This window comes from Gadus morhua, chromosome 18 (assembly GCF_902167405.1).
Source record: "Gadus morhua chromosome 18, gadMor3.0, whole genome shotgun sequence".
In the NCBI taxonomy this organism is placed as follows: Eukaryota; Metazoa; Chordata; class Actinopteri; order Gadiformes; family Gadidae; genus Gadus; species Gadus morhua.
This window is the reverse complement of record NC_044065.1, coordinates 23107181-23124824: the sequence shown is the minus strand read 5'-3', so window position 1 is coordinate 23124824 and position 17644 is coordinate 23107181. Positions and strand designations below refer to the sequence as shown.

The window sequence follows — 17644 nt, the reverse complement described above, 5'->3', positions numbered from 1 at the left end:
GTCACTGAAGCTTCGAGTAATGAACCCATTTTCGAAACATTGGCTCAACTGGTTCAATGCTTTATAAAAGCTTGATTTGCCCATCAATACCTGGAGGAGACCGCCGCCAGACACAAGGCCCACAGCATGGACTGGTTCCGGGAGAGGGAGGCTCTGAAGGCCCAGCTGTTGGGTTTGATGAAGGAGCTGGAAGAGAACCGACAGGTTGCCCAACAGCTGAGCTTCAATGTCGGTCCCATGCCAATTGAGACTTGTCAGGACAGACAGGGAACAGACCCACCTCGACGGACAGCCCAGCCAAGGCGACGCATCCGAGAGGTGGAGATGCTGGATCGCATCCGTCAGTTCCAAGAGAGGGAGGAACGGGAGCACCTGAGGAACTGGCTGGAGGTGGAAAAGCAGCGTCTGGACACCGACTGCATGGACTGGCTGTTCCTGGAGCGGGAGCGGCAGTGCTTCAGGTTTGAGCACCGGGGTGAGCGGTACGGGATCCAGCGGGAGCGGGTCGAGCAGCTACGCTTCAGGCAGGACTACCGCTCCGGCAAGAGGTCCTACAGGTTCCAGGGGAAGCATGCTTTAAAAAGCATGGAGCAGGAGAGCCTTGAATGCGTGGGGAACATTCAAGGCTCTCCTGGTTCGCGAGTGAGGAGAGACTAGTCTCAGTGGGTGACGTGATTCCACCTGGAAGAACACGACTGTGGATTCCTCAAAATCAGTTTTTTGTTTGGTAAAATAGTAATACACTTTATGTTTGATTAAAAGTGCAGTTTTGGCTTCAAATTAACTCCGGTTTGTGTGCTATTTGGAATGAGGCTGTTCACTCTCCAAGCCGGGTTGCCACACACCATAGACTCAGAATGATTCCTATGGTATCATTTGCGTTCACTACCACAACACAACTTCCCACTACGTCACACACATATTTTCCAACCAGCGGTCAGGGGAAGGCGGAGATTGGCTCCCCTCACAGTACGCAGACTCCAAAGTACGTCATTCCAGATAGTAAACTCTGAAGAAGTCCACATCGTTCCAACTAATACACTGTCCAGAAGTCCAGCATTGTAACTACTAATAGTACTTATGGACGGGTTCCCTTACGAGGATAACAATGTAATGGTTGACATTTATTTTCAGAACTAGATCTTTTGATATTATAATCTATAATTATAATGCATTTGTATTATTTTAGTTAAGCGTCCAATGCATCTATGTTTTACGCATTTGGTAGGTCAAAGGCATGTAGGTCAGAGATGAGCCGTTTCCCATCCCGACCATCCACCTTTCCAACCAAGAAGGACTCCAGGTGGAACTCCTTCATTTCCTGGTTTGAATGGTTTAAACTCCCAGCCACTAGTGACGGACGGGGCGGTGCCACACGTTGTCACAAAGGAGAACAGGCTTTTGAAGGGGGGTTCAAAGTGTTGAATGTTCAAAGTGTTTTGGGGAGGATGGCAAAAACAAAGGACCATTCTCTAAAACTGGGACTTATTTCAGTACAGTTATAAAATGCCATAGTTCACTATGTAAACGAAAAACAGTTTTGGGTTCACTTGCTCTTTAATGAAGTTGCTTGCTATGATACCATTACATACACATTGTTTGCTACCTATTTCACTCCTAGTGTTCCATGGAGGATCAAGCTTTCTGTTCCTAGCCAAGGTTTTTCTTTGCCCGATCCTGTGGATGCCAGTTCGGTTATTGAGTGGGGGTTTATCTGCTGCTTTAATTGCCCCTTTTGTATGGTTGGTTATGTGCGCACGCACACACACACACACACACACACACACACACACACACACACACACACACACACACACACACACGTTAACACCCTGGTCAATGATATACCAAAGCTAAGATGAATGGTTAAGGTAAGCAGTGCAACATGAGGCAGGTAAAGGTGGGAGTCAACAAGTAATTTACAAGGTTGGGGGCAGAGGTCAGAAGTCAACTTCCCACGTTTAAAGGAAGTGTTGGGCTGGCGGAAAGCTTTACATGTGATTAGCTAACAGCTGACCTTGGGGTTGTTTACAATAATTTATCTATAGCTGCGGAAACCAAATCACTTCATGTTGTAGGACGCAAAGGTTTTTGCAAAAGGCAGAATTCTTTTCAGCTTTAGCTTTCTTGTCAAATTGGTGGTAGGCTATTTTATAGGTTTTCAAGATAAATTCTCATACTGGAGCACATTTCCGTGCTACTTAAACAATCTCTGTCCTAATAAAAGATTGGAATAGGATTTTCTTCATACTTTTTGAAATAAGTTAAAAGTTGTGGGGGGGGGTGCGACGTCTGGCCTGCAGGGGGAGTATGGGCAGGTTGGGAGCGCACCGGATTGGCTGGGGGGTTTGGACCTGAGTGCGAGGAGGTGTCAGCACTCAGGCCAATCAGGGAGTTTTTGCACTCATGTGCCTGCTTTTGTCTCATCTCATCTCATTTTCGTCCGCTTACCCGGGGTCGGGTCGTGAGGGGAGCAGCTCAAGCAGGGGGCCCCAGACTTCCCTTTCCCGGGCCACATTGACCAACTCTGACGGGGGGATCCCGAGGCGTTCCCAGGCCAGTGTTGAGATATAATCTCTCCACCTAGTCCTGGGTCTTCCCCGAGGTCTCCTCCCCACTGGACGTGCCTGAAACACCTCCCAAGGAAGGCGCCCTGTGGGCATCCTTACCAGATGCCCGAACCACCTCAGCTGACTCCTTTCTAAGTAAAGAAGCAGCGGCTCTAATCCGAGTTCCTCACGGATGGCTGAGCTTCTCACCCTATCCCTAAGGGAGACCCCAGCCACCCTTCTGAGAAAAATCATCTCGACCGCTTGTACCCGCGATCTCGTCCTTTCGGTCATCACCCAGCCCTCATGACCATAGGTGAGGATAGGAACGAAGATCGACCGGTAGATCGAGAGCTTTGCCTTGCGGCTCAGCTCTCTTTTCGTTACAACGGTGCGGTAAAGCGAACGCAATACCGCCCCCGCTGCTCCGATTCTCCGGCCAATCTCACGCTCCATAGTACCCTCACTCGCGAAGACCCCGAGGTACTTGAACTCCTTCACTTGGGCTAAGGACTCATTTCCTACCCGGAGTAAGCAATCCATCGGTTTCCTGCTAAGAGTCATGGCCTCAGATTTAGCGGTGCTGATCCTCATCCCAGCCGCTTCACACTCGGCCGCCAGCCGATCCAGTGAGTGCTGAAGGTCACAGGCCGATGATCCAATGAGGACCACATCATCTGCAAAAAGCAGTGACGAGATCCTCAGACCACCGAACTGCAACCCCTCCCCACCACGACTACGCCTCGACATCCTGTCCATGTATATCACAAACAGGATTGGTGACAAGGCGCAGCCCTGGCGGAGACCAGCACCCACTGAGAACGAAACTGACTGGCTGCCGAGGACGCGAACACAGCTCTCGCTTTGGGAGTACAGGGATTGGATGGCCCTGAGGATAGACCCCTTACCCCATACTCCCGCAGCACCTCCCACAGTTTCTCCCGGGGGACCCGGTCATACGCCTTCTCCAGATCCATAAAACCCATGTAGACGGGATGGGCATACTCCCAGGCCCCCTCCAGGATCCTTGCGAGAGTGAAGAGCTGGTCCGTAGATCCATGTCCGGGGCGAAAACCGCATTGTTCCTCTTCAATCTGAGGTTCGACGATCGGCCGAACCCTCCTTCCCAGCACCTTGGAGTAGACTTTACCAGGGAGGCTGAGAAGTGTGATACCCCGGTAATTGGCACACACTCTCTGGTCCCCCTTTTTGAACAGGGGAACCACCACCCCGGTTTGCCACTCCTTTGGCACTGTACCCGACTCCCACGCGATGTTGAATAGGCGTGTCAACCATGACAGCTCCTCAACACCCAGAGCCTTTAGCATTTCTGGCTGGATCTCATCAATCCCTGGGGCTTTGCCACTGCGGAGATGTTTGACTACCTCAGTGACCTCCACCAGGGAAATTGACGACGAAACACCATCAACCTCGAGCTCCGCCTCCAACATAGAGGGCGTGTTATTCGGATTCAGGAGTACCTCAAAGTGTTCCTTCCAACGTCCGACGACCTCCTCAGTTGAGGTCAACAGAGTCCCATCCTTACTGTACACAGCTTGGATGGTTCCCCGTTTCCCCCTCCTGAGGTGCCGGATAGTCTTCCAGAAACACTTTGGTGCCGACCGAAAGTCCTTCTCCATGGCCTCTCCAAACTTCTCCCACACCCGCTGCTTAGCCTCCGACACGGCAGCAGCTGCAGCCCTTCGGGCCTGTCGGTACCATGCAACCGAGTCAGGAGTCCTCCAGGATATCATATCCCGGAAGGCCTCCCTCTTCAATCGGACGGCTTCCCTGACCACCGGTGTCCACCACGGTGTCCGAGGGTAACCGCCCCTTGAGGATCTTAAGACCCTGAGGCCATCGCTAGCCACCACAGCTTCAGCAATGGAGGCTTTGAACACCGCCCACTCCGGCTCAATGCCCCCAACCTCCACAGGAATGCCAGAAAAACTCCGCCGGAGGTGTGAGTTGAAGATACCTAGGACGGGGGCCTCCTCCAGACGTTCCCAGTTCACCCGCACTACTCGTTTGGGCTTACCAGGTCTATCCGGAAATTTCCCCCATTCCCTGATCCAACTCACAACCAGATGGTGGTCGGTTGACAGTTCCGCCCCTCTCTTTACCCGAGTGTCCAAAACATGCGGCCTCAGATCAGATGACACGATCACAAAATCGATCATTGATCTTCGGCCTAGGGTACTCTGGTACCAGGTACACTTATGAGCACCCTTATGTTCGAACATGGTGTTTGTTATGGATAATCCATGACTAGCACAGAAGTCCAATAACAAACGACCGCTCGGGTTGAGATCAGGGAGGCCGTTCCTCCCCACCACGCTTCTCCAGGTGTCTCCATCGTTGCCCACGTGGGCGTTGAAGTCACCCAGCAGAACTACGGAGTCCCCTACTGGAGCCCCATACAGGACTCCATTCAGGGTCTCCAAGAAGGCCGAGTACTCTGAGCTGCTGTTTGGTGCATACGCACAAACAATAGTCAGAGTTTTCCCCCCTACAACCCTTAGGCGCAGGGAGGCGACCCTCTCGTCTACCGGGGTAAACTCCAACACCGCGGCGCTCAGCCGGGGATTTATGAGTATCCCCACACCCGCCCGGCGCCTCACGCCCTTGGCAACTCCGGAGAAGATAGAGTCCAGCCCTTATCCAGGAGTACGGTACCAGAGCTGAGACTGTGCGTGGAGGTAAGCCCCACCAGACCTAACTGATAGCGCTCCACCTCCCTCACAAGCTCCGGTTCCTTTCCCCACAGCGAGGTGACGTTCCACGTCCCCAGAGCCAGCTTCTGCCGCCCGGGTCTGGTCCGTCGAGAACCCTGACCTTCGCCACCACCCATGTGGCAGCGCACCCGACCCCAACGGGTCTTCCCACAGGTGGTGGGCCCATGGGATGAAGAGAGGGGGGGTGCCACATAGTTTGTTCGGGCTATGCCCGACCGGGCTCCGTGGCAAACCCGGCCACCAGGCCCTCGCCATCGAGCCCTCCGTCTGGGCCTGGCTCCAGACGGGGGCCCCGGGCTTCCTCCGGGCCGGGTCACATCTCCTCTTCTTTCGTTGTTCATTGAGGATTTTTGAACCATTCGTAGTCTGGCCCCTCACCTGAGACCACTCTGCCATGAGAGACCCTACCAGGAGCACAAGGCTCCAGACAACACAGCCCTCAGGTTCACAGGGACACGCAAACCTCTCCACCACGATAAGGTGACGGTTCCAGGAGAGGCCTGCTTTTGTGTTGTTGTGAAAAGGACTCCAGGGGCCGTATTCACAAAGCATTTTATCTTACCGCTAGGAGTGCTCCTAACTCGCGTTAAAACATTTTACGTAGGAGTTTTTTCTTAAAAGTTATTCACAAAGCCGCTGAGACCTACTCTTACTAAGGATAAATCACAAAGAGTGAACTAAGAGTGACGCGCCGTTGCTATGGATTACGTCAATTCTCGTGCACGAGTTTAGAAGCAGTCAGTTCGGTGATTGGTTGTTCAGACGAGCCCACTGAATCACCGAAAAACAAGGAAATAGCCTAGGCTAGAAATGAATTCCTATTAAGTAGTTCTAGTGCAGTTAGCAGAATACACGCATGATGACAATTTTGTGCAGACCACGATAATGACGTTGTAGCCTGCACGTTCAAGAGAGAGAGAAAGCAAACAATAAAAATACGTAAAATTTAAAAGAAAATAAATGTTATGAACTACACAAGTGTTGACTGATTTGTGCCAAGGTGTTTACCTAAAATGTGTTTTCAAAGTGATCCCTAAATGCCAGTCCACTCGGTTCCACACGGCCAAATTCATTGTCATGTTGATCGCCATCATCATCATCATCATCATCATCATCATCGTCTGGCTGTGGAATGTTCCTCCGCTTGCAGAGGTTGTGTAGAATTGATTGGTGATTACTGTGCTTGCCCTCTCTGGGGTGAGGCGTATTTCGCCGTGGAGGACATGAACCGACGTTTCATCTGCCCAATTCCTCTCTCCACAACATTTTGTGTATGTTTGTGTGCTCTAGCATATGGAAGAAATCAGTAAACAATAATAAATATGGATTCAACAAATAAAAGGCGTCAAAGAGCCAATACGATGTGTTTTACGCATAGGACTAAGCGTAATCTGCGTAATCACTTACATGTTATACTTTCACTGTGCTCCCGGTTGTGGATTGAGGTAGGGTGTCTAGAGCCACGTCTTGCATGGATAGTCACTGTCTCCCAGCAAGTGACACCCAACTGGTACATCTCAAAAAGCTGCCTCAGACCGCTCTCCATTAAAATGCGCGAATCATGGGTAGCTGAAGATCCAGGCCACTTTGCAACAACATCCAGTAGGCTATGTTAAAATTTGCATCAAAAACAACCTGCGTGTTGATGGAATGCACTTTCTTCCTATTGACGAACACGTCCTCGTCTTTTGATGGCGCAATTATTTTTATGTGCGTCCCGTCAATAGCACCGACCACACCGGGCATACCTGCAATTGCCATGAAGTTGGCTTTGATCCTGTGTATTTGTTGAATGTCCAAAGGAAAGTTTACGGCACGGCTGACTGATGGTTGCGATATTTTTAAATCGTCGGCATTGCAGAGTTGCATTTCCCCTGTTGCTAAATAACGTAGTGTGGCCAAACATTTTATTTTGGGACTAATCGGATTATTCCTGTTAGTCGGGGATGTTATTGCATCGCGATTAACTCCACAACAAGTTTAATACCCTAACATTTCGTCTCGCAGGCATTTACGATTCTTTGTGAATAGGTCTTAATGAGTTAGGAGTCCTCTTGAGGACTTTTAAGCTCTCCTAGACTTAGGTGCTACTTTTAGGCCTAAAATACTTTGTGAATTGCTCTTAGTGAAAAAAGTTAGGAGTCCTAAATTTAAGAGTGACACGCCCATTATTTTTAGGAGTTACTCCTAAATTCGCCAGTTAGGACCTACTTTTAGCCCTAAAATCCTTTGTGAATACGGCCCCAGGAGAGAACGGACCAGGGAGGTCCAGAACGAGTGGAGATCACCCAAAGAGAGATGACTCTGAAAGAACCTTTGTTGTAGTTTAAGTATTTTTGTTCAGTTTGAAAGACAATGAAACGATCTCCCGCTGAGGGACGACAACTCTGCCTGCGCTCACTCATTGGATCCCGTCACAAAAGTATATCTACTGTTCAGAGTAATCAGTTGAAATAAGCCAAGAAATACAAAGAAATCAAAATTTCACCTCATGGTGTCTCAGGCCTTACTTGTGGTTAACATCCGTCACATTCTGCAGGTGTACTTATAGACGAGTAGTGGTATTCTGTTACAAGTGGAAATTGAGTTATTCAGTCAAGATCACAGTGTGTGCTTGAAGCAGTGATGGAGGAACAAGAACAACACATCTGCTTAGCAATGAGTGGATTGGAGAATATGGGAGCAGTAGATGGAGCATCAAAGGGGTAGGTGCAGCATAGAAAGGACGGGATGGACACATGCCCTTGAAGATAGATGAACGGATGACTGACAAACGGATAAGAGTTTGAAGGTTGAACAGATAAACTGATAAGAGGCCACAAAATTAATGGATGGAAAGAGATATGGACAGAGGATGTCTTAATGGATTTGGAAGATAAACTGAAAGCGAAGGGAGGGATGGATCAAAATATGGATGGAGGGCTGTTAATTGTACAGCATGTCTCTCAGTCTAGTCAGTTCAAGACCTGTTCCCTCAAGCAGGCCTTTATATGTTCACATGTGTGTGAATATATAATATGCATCACTCACAAGTGACACGTCCCACTTTAAATAAACTATAAATACACACCCCATCTTCTTAAACATGGAATATTATTCCATCAATGGAGTCCACTGAGCCACCCCACCCCACCATAGCATCACCGCTGGCTGAAAAATGAGTTGTCAAAATCAAAAATCAGCTGCCGCCCTGGTCCTGGTCCCCACCGAATCCTTCCCATTGCCCTCCTCTTTTTCCACCTTCTCTTTTCTAGATGGACAGCTTTGTCTGACCAAGAAGGACGTTTGCCATTGAACATTTTCCTTTCCTCTCCTTACTGTACCTCACTGAAAAAACGAACAGATTGTGATTAAACAGATACACAAGTTTCCCCAATAAAGTCTGTAAAAGAGAAGTCAATGGGAACAAGATGAGATATACGGTGTCCGGTGTTATGTTATGTTTTTTTACTGCTGAGATGCCGTCCCTTCTATCTACTGAGGAAATTTACTGCTGTGTTTTTGGCTGCTATTTACATCCCCCCACGCGCCATCTCCACGGCAGCGCTCAGCGAACTCTATGACGTCATCACACGCACGAGGCAGCTCATCCTGATGCTGCCTTCATCGCTGCTGGCGAATTTAACCACTGCAACTTAAAGACTGTATTCCCTAAATTTTTCAAACATGTTGATATTCCCACCCGTGATAAGAACACACTGGATCATGTTTACAGCAGCATACGTGGTGCCTACAGGGACACATCCCGCCCCCACTTCGGGCACTCAGACTACATCTCTTTGTTCCTGTATCAAGCATACGGACAAAGGCTGAAACAGACAAACCCTGTAATATTTTACTGTGATATCATTTGGTGTAACACCTTTCCGAGCTGTCTTCATAAATTACAATCACTTCAAAATAAAGTCATTCGCACCATCTTCTTGGCACATTTCAGAGAACACACTGGTCCTCTCTTTGAAGGCCCAGGCATAATTAAGCTTGCCGACCTGAATGTCTTCCTAAACTTATGTATCGTGTATCAGGTTGTAAACCAGTCCAATGCCTCTCTGTGTAAACTTGTCCCTATCTGCAATCCCCTGCATAGACACAACCCTAGAAATAAACTCCTGATCACGGGGAAAAAAACAAAATTCAAAATCACAAGCTTTAGTGTCGGTTCCCGGGGACTCCAGTCATGGAATAAGCTGGAGAAAGATGTAAAGATGTCAAAATTGTTCGATCTCTTTAAGAAAAAGCTTAAAAAACAATTCCTGTCAAAATATGTCTCAAGACCACGTGTCACACCTTTAATATATCTAAATTACTATCATATGCCCATCTAATCGGTTTGCTGTCGATCGCAATTTCGAATATTTTCCCTACTGTGGTTTGGGGGTGGGGGGGTGGGGGGGTGGGGTGTGGGGGGGAGGTGATGCGGCACTATCCATTTGGATACTGCGTCGATACCTTGGGTTTGGGTTTTATTCTTTATTTATGTTTTTTTTGTCCATGTTTCCCGTCTACCCTATGTCTTGTTCTGTCTCAGGTTTCCCCGCCGACAAGCAGCTCCTTGCAGCTTTTTGGGGTTTTCTCCTGTTTCACATCCTAATTTCAAATGAAATGTTAAATTGTACAAGTAGGATTGTAAGATATGAATAAAGACGCATCTTATTGTGACTAAACAAGTCAAACTCTGGACACCAGACACAGAGAGCATCCTGCAGGACTGTTTTGCTCAGACAGACTGTGACATGTTAAAAGCTGCAGCCACACTGGAGGACTCTTCTGTCAGCATACAGGACTATGCTGAGTATGTGACTGGGTATGTTAGCACTAGTGTTGACAACATCGTGCCCACAATACAAACAATAGTTTCCCAACCAGAAGCCCTGGATTAACAGTCAGGTACGCCACATGCTGCGTATTGCTCTATTGCATTTAAATCAGGCAATGAGACGGAGTACAAAGCTAAGAAGTATGGTCTGGAAAAGCCATCAGAGCAGCCAAAAGGCATTACAGAGTGAAGCTGGATGGCTTCTATTCCACTGCTGACTCCGGGCGGATGTGGCAAGGCCTGCAGCACATCACTGACTACAGGACCACCACCAGCACCATCAGCTCCACAGACAGCTTGCCGGATGAGCACAACACCTTCTACAACCGCTTCGAGACCTCCAGCCCCACCACAGAGAGGAGGCCCTCACACACCAGGAGCACCCTCCCCCTCTCCCCCCCACCAACCGTCTCATCAGGACAGGCTCACAGAGTCCTGAGGAACATCAACCCTCGCAAAGCAGCCGGACCAAATAACATCCCTGGGCGAGCTCTCAGAGCATGCGCCAATGAGCTGGCTGAGGTTCTCACATCCATCTTCAACCTTTCCATCAGCCATTGCACAGTTCCCTCCTGCTTCAAGACCACAACCATCATCCCCCTTCCCAAGAAGAGCCCACCAAGCTGCCTGAATGACTACAGCAGGTAGCACTCACTCCAATCATTATGAAGTGCTTTGAGAGAGTGGTGCTGACCCACATTCAGAGCAGCATACCGAACATCCTTGACCCCCTGCAATATGCCTACCAGCCCAACAGGTCCACATCTGATGCTGTCGCTGCTGTTCTCCACTATTCCCTCTCCCATCTGGAAAATAAAGACTCCAACATCAGGAGGCTCCTTGTGGATTACAGCTCTGCCTTCAATACAGTCATCCCCCACAACCTCACCAACAAACTGTCTACACTAGGTCTGCCCCCCACCATCTGTGACTGGCTCCAGGACTTTCTGACTGGCAGGCCCCAGTCTGTCAGGATTGGAAACAGGACTAATAAATCACAACAGCGGCTGTACTTCCTGAGGAGGCTGAGGAAGTTTGGCATGTCGCCTGAGATCCTCAGAAACGTCTACAGCTGCATTTTTGAGAGCTTCTTGACCGGCTGTATCACCGCCTGGTACGGCAGCACTTCTAATTTGAACCGCAGACGACTGCAGAGATTGGTAAAGACTGCAGAGAAGATCGTCAGAACCCCACTGCCCTCTCTGCAGAGCATCTACCACCGCAGAGTCCACAGGAGAGCTGCCTCCATACTCAAGTACCCCACCCATTCCCACTCTGCTTACACTTCTACCCACGGAGGTACAGAAGTATGAAGGGTAACACTTTATAATAAGGTGCCATAATAAATAGCAAACTAGTCATTACCTAACCCTTTGTTAATATTTGTTAATTGTTACTAAAATATCTATTTGGCACAAGTTAATAGTTTTTCCATCATTAATTAAATATTAGTTGTTTGCATACAATCTGTATGTTAATGTTTTAACAAATAGAAAACAATATATTAACTAATATTGTATTAATATTTATTAATAGTTAACTAAATGTATTTTTGGCACAAATTAACAGTTATTTCTTACATTATTTAAATGTTAAATGTTTATTTACAAACTATATGTTAATATAAAAGTTAATGACATATTATTATTTAACTAATTGTTATTAAAATGTGCTTCTGCCTATCCCAATATGAACCACTCCTCATAGGACTCTTACAATGAAGTTGGTTAAGCTTAATTAATATATTGGTAATATATAACTATCAGTATGGGGGACCCTTCTAATAAAGTTGGTTAAGCTTAATTAATATATTAGTAATATATAACTATCAGTATGGGGGACCCTTCTAATAAAGTTGGTTAAGCTTAATTAATATATTAGTAATATATAACTATCAGTATGGGGGACCCTTATAATAAAGTTGGTTAAGCTTAATTCATATATTAGTAATATATAACTATCAGTATGGGGGACCCTTATAATAAAGTTGGTTAAGCTTAATTAATATATTAGTAATATGTAACTATCAGGGGACCCTTATAATCAAGTTGGTTAAGCTTAATTAATATATTAGTAATATATAACTATTAGTATTGGGGACCCTTATAATAAAGTTGGAACAGTAATTATTAATTATTTACAAATATTTATTATAACATTTATTAACGATAGCAAATATTTTAACTCTCACACTGGAAATGAATGATCTCAGCACACACTGTTGGGAAGGGGGATGAAAATACTTTATTTATAACTCTCTAACAAAGAACTCTCAAAGAACTCACCAATAGCTTTTTGTTTTCTACTGGAACACTGACCACTGATAGTTATCCTGATTGTCTACTGGAACACTGATCATTAAACTGATTAAAAAAGATGATCAAACTAGAATGCCAACAGAATGTATAAAATGGTATATCAAATAAACAGAGAAAGAGAGAGGGGTTCAACCAGAGCGTGAGAAAAAGAGAGAAAGACAGTGAGACAGAGCACAAGAAAGTGAGGGAAAGACTGAGTGACAGACAGGCAATATTTCTTAACCATACTTGAAAAAAACAACACGAACGGGTAAAAAATAATAATTATGCTCTCTTTGCATACGGGATTAATTTGCATTGACTTTTTAAGTCATCTATTTTTGTCTGAACCTGAGCATCACCTTTAATGTAGTTTTCGCATAAATTTGCTACATCTTTCAGCTTTGCCTGTTTGGTTTTATCGAGGAGCTTTGTGAACTCGGCAGGTGACGCTGTTGCCAGCTCTGCAATGCTTGCCGTGGACCTGACAGTGAGTTCGTTCACCCCTGCGTATGCACAGGAAGCCGACAATTTCAAGCCCCGATTGTATGCTTTCAGGACCTTCTTGTATCTTCTTATCACTTCAAAAGGGCTACGGGCTGCAAGGAGCAAATCATAAAGAAAAACTACATTATGGACGGTACATAAAAATGTGTGTTCACAACAGTGCTATGAGTTGAAATGCTTATTGTATTATTATGTGGCAGCATTCAAGACAAGACAGAATTCCACCTAGCTCCTTTAAATAGTTGGTCCACTTTATGTTAGGGTAGAATTAAAGGGATACGTCACCATTTGGGGAATTACACCAGTTTCCACTTTCCCTCGAGTTAAGTAGCCTAATTGAGATTGACCTTTCTCCAGTTCATCCAGCCGTTCTGAGTCTGACGGTAGCATTTTTGGCTCCAGCCAACCATAGATCATTGAATCAGATTAGACCATTATCTCGCCCATTAGCATCTTGCTCAAACGTGAGGGGAAAAACGGTCTGTCTAGTTACTGGACCAGATGAAATGAGACGGAGAGGTAATAAAGTCTGTCGGCACGAGGACCTTGGATTTATTAAGTAAAGTGGCAACGGTTATACAGAGTCATAAAGCGTGAGAGATCGAATATGTCTAAGTCCCTAATCAGCGCTAATGGTTCGTCCAGAGCCAGTGTTAATTTTGTCAGCTATTTTAGATTTAGTCTTAGTCTTAGTCTTTTGACGAAAATGCTTAGTATATTTAGTCACATTTTAGTCATTGTTTTCCTTTGTAGTTTTAGTCTAGTTTTAGTCGACGAAAATTCCTTACATTTTAGTCAACTTTTAGTCATTACTTTTAGTCAAAATGTTTTCTCTTTTGAAACTAGTTCAATTAGGCTAACCCTATATAGGCTATATGGACACCTGCTAAGTTGTTCCACTCAAATAGAGTACTAAAGTGAAAACGTTACGTAGTCCTGGCAACCAGATTTTCAGTTCTAAACAACCGAACGAGAGATGGTGTTCTCCATTGCTTCCATGTGTTTCTTTCAAAATTAAAATAAATCAATTTCAAGAGGTGAAAATCACTACCAATCGAAAAATGTCGAGGCGTTCATGTATTCCCCTGGGGTATTAAAAGGAAACGTTTGTAAACGTTAGTTTAGTTTAGTTTTTTTTTTAGTATGAAGACAATCTATTCTCAATATTACTTACATCATTGTGTGGCAGCACGAGCTATGGAGTGATGCCCCTTTTCTTAAGGCAGTATCGGTAGCATTAATTATTGCCAGACAACGCCACCCTGGGAATTTCACCCAGAGATTTATTTTAAGTGGACTAGCACAAATTAAGGAAAGGCACTGAGGTCCGTTATGCAATGAGGCAGAGACGATCTGTTCAATCATACAAAAACACTTATTTATACAAAATGTCTGTTCTTAAAACTAGAGAATTACTCACTAAGGAGGGAAATTGGGTGCTGAGATCCAATCAGTGCTGAGACCTACTGTGAACACCTGCATCCAAAGGAAAGGGGGGTCCCAGGAACACCACACGTAAAACAAATGAAAAATAAACCAAATGCAAACACAATACAAAAGGGACACCGTGACCAGGACACCAGTCCACCACCGTAGGCTCAGCACCTGAATTGAGGGGGATCGCAGAGCAACCAGTTAGAAAACATAATGGAAACAAAATAATAATAAGAGAAATTAATTAAATAAACAAAACTATAATAAGTAAACACAAGGAGAAATCAGCGAAAACTCTTACATAACATACACACTTTAATATGTAGTGGCACCAACTAAACAAAAGAGACAGCGACACAACAGGAAAAGGAACAAACTATCGCTAGCCGAATGAACGGCAAAGCGATCGGGTCCGAGCTGGCCCTGGCAAGGCGGTAATAACGTGCAAGCAAAGCAGCAGTGGTTTTTATAGGTGGATTGGCCGCCGCTGCGCCGCTACTGTCGGCCACCCAATCGGGCAGTCCCGGCCAACGTGACGTGGAGCAGGGAACGGGACGCTATACAAAAGCGACAGTTCAGTAGGCGGCATCGGCTATGCATCGATGAGCAGCGCGCAGCCAGCAGCAACATCCAAGTGAGCCCTTTACAAACAATAACTAAAATTAGCACTGGAAAGGCAACGTATAAGAGATGCAGCCGTGACCGGCAGCTCACCTATCACTGCACAGAAGCGGAAATAGACGCACAGGAGCTACGTGACCCAGCCTCCGGCAAGCAAGAGCCTTTACAAAACAATAACTAAAATTAGTACTGGATGGGCAACATGCGAGAGAGATGCAGCCGTGACCGGCAGCTCACCTGTCACCGCACGGAAGCGGAAATGGACGCCCAGGCGCAACGTGACCCAGCCTACGGCAAGCAAGATGCCGACAGGTGCTCTACGCCCGCCTTTATAGATAGTCTCCCACCGTGATTGGCTGGGACTGCCGCACAGCTGACAGTCACCATGACAACAAACTACATATTGCCACAATTGGTAAAGCAAACTCACAAATCAATTCGCAAAAAGATTGTTCCTTTTCTATAAAAGGTTTGTGTGCCATAGGATTTCCCCGTGTTAATTTGGTTGTGTAGAACCGAAAATCTGTTGCTTTCGAAACGTGACGTCATACTTTACTACTCTTGTCTGTTCAGCCTTCAAAACGATAGCTGGTAAATTGTGAAAAATGCATTAAACTGTAATCAGAAAACGCGGTTATATGCTATAAACCCGATAGTATCTTGGGTATAAAGGCTGGGACGAATTTCAAAGTCCACCTTATGTTGAAGTATAGACCGTGGCGATTCCCATTGAAACGAATGGCGCGGTGATTTTCTTCAAAACGAGAGCCGGTAAATTGTGAAAAATGAATTAAACTGTAATCAGACAACGCGGTTATATGCTATAGACCCTAGTATCTGTGGAATAAAAGCTGGGAAGAATTTCGAATCATGTACAATGCATAACGTTAGCTCATAGCTGAGTGGACCATATACCTCCCGTTGCCAAGTCGTAGCTAAGGTCCGTCCTATTTACTGGAGGAGTGAACAGTTGCATAAGAACCTTACGGGAGTGTACTGATTGGAAAATATCGTGCATTTTGAATGTCCAAACAGCACACCAATAACATTTTCGTCCTGTCTCGTCTCGTCAACGAAAACAAAATGACATTTCGTCATCGTTTTTTTTTATTATCACAGATCTATTTTTAGCTCGTCAACGTCTCGTCTTAGTCACGGAAAAAAGGTCGTTGACGAACATTTTTCGTCATATTTTTCGTTAACGAAATTAACACTGTCCAGAGCTTCGCCTCCGTGGAAGGTCTGCTTCAGAAGAAGATGAAGAGTCCCTGTGTGATACAGTCTTATGCTGTATCCTCCTCTCGATGAGGTGTGTGCGCGTTTGAGGTGTGTGTGGTTCTGTGTGTTTTTGCTTGACCTTGGCTCTCAGGCCCTGGTATATGCATGTGTATCTCTTGTGTTCCTCCTAACGGGGGAGAGCCCCTCGAAGTGTCTCCTGTGTGATAAATTAATGTGGCTCTCAGGCCCTGGAATATGCATGTGTATCTCTTGTGTTCCTCCTAACGGGGGAGAGCCCCTCGAAGTGTCTCCTGTGTGATAAATTAATGTGGCTCTCCCGTTCTTGAGGATGACTGGTGCATTGTCTGAGTGTCCACCATTTGCCTGGTTGGGAAATGGGGCCTTCGGCTCCGGCCTTGACCTGACTATATTATCATGTTTGTGTTATGTGTTCGTTGGGTTAGGGCAAGAGTTGACTATATTGTAATGTGCCTGCCATGTGATGTGCTCATCAGGCTAGGGTAGGAGTTAGCTATATTTGTAATGTACATGTGATGTACTCAGCAGGTTATTTTGCCCAACAAACATAACTAAGAAATCTGATATTTTCCCAATACTTCAGTAATTACAAAGTGTACCAACAGAGAATGAACATGGTGATCAATACCGTGGTTTGCACTACTTGATTTAAAGGGATTATGCGGAGTGAATCAACCTGTAGCCCTGTTGTTTCGCATTGCCAAGTGCTGTCGATAGGCATGAGAACGACAGAATTCCATGCACGGTAGACCAAATAGCGAAACGGCAGCCAACGCTAACTACTGAGGGCATGTGAGTTTCGTTTTCATATGCCCGCATCTGGTCTACGTTGTAACTATTGCTGTCGTTCTGATACCTATTGACAGCACTCGGCAGCCTCAAACAACAGGGCTACGGGTTGATTCACTCCTGATAATCCTTTTAACACATGGAGGGACTATTTTTAGATGTGTCAGCAAATGTCCTAATTTACTATGCTGGAATGAGAGTACAGTTCCATGTTTTATCAGAATAGACAATCGCCACATTTCATTATCCACTGTCTTTGTACTCTTTGCAACTACAGAAGGATCAAGTTTTAATTAGAATATTTTTTTGAATTCTTAGTCACTTTTGAGCAAGATACTAATAGGCGAGATGCTAATGGGCTAATCTGATTCAATAATCTATGCTAAACTGGAGCTAAAAGTACTAGCCTACTGTCAGACCAAAGTTACTGACCAAGGTAGAGCAACATAATACATTACAATGAGAGTAGTCTCGCAAAGCCAGACCAAACTACAGCAAGTAGAATGGTCTGGAACCACGCTATTTAGAGCCGTCAATCCGGGGGGAAACTGGGCTGGCCTGTTTTTATTTCTTTAAACCAATCACAATCGTAGGGCGGGGCTAACCCCGGGAAGCAGCAGCAGTGCGCAATACGGGAAA

The 17644-nt window shown here is 45.9% G+C and overlaps 1 long non-coding RNA gene across 1 annotated transcript; it reads right to left on the bottom strand.

Annotated features, from left to right (window-relative positions):
• Positions 1-14630: 14630 nt before the first annotated feature.
• On the bottom strand, positions 14631-15350 carry LOC115531272 (uncharacterized). The gene is made up of 3 exons (XR_003973860.1): positions 15197-15350; positions 15053-15120; positions 14631-14979 (listed from the first exon to the last, which is right to left on the bottom strand). It is a non-coding gene; the product is annotated as an uncharacterized LOC115531272 (long non-coding RNA).
• Positions 15351-17644: the final 2294 nt, after the last annotated feature.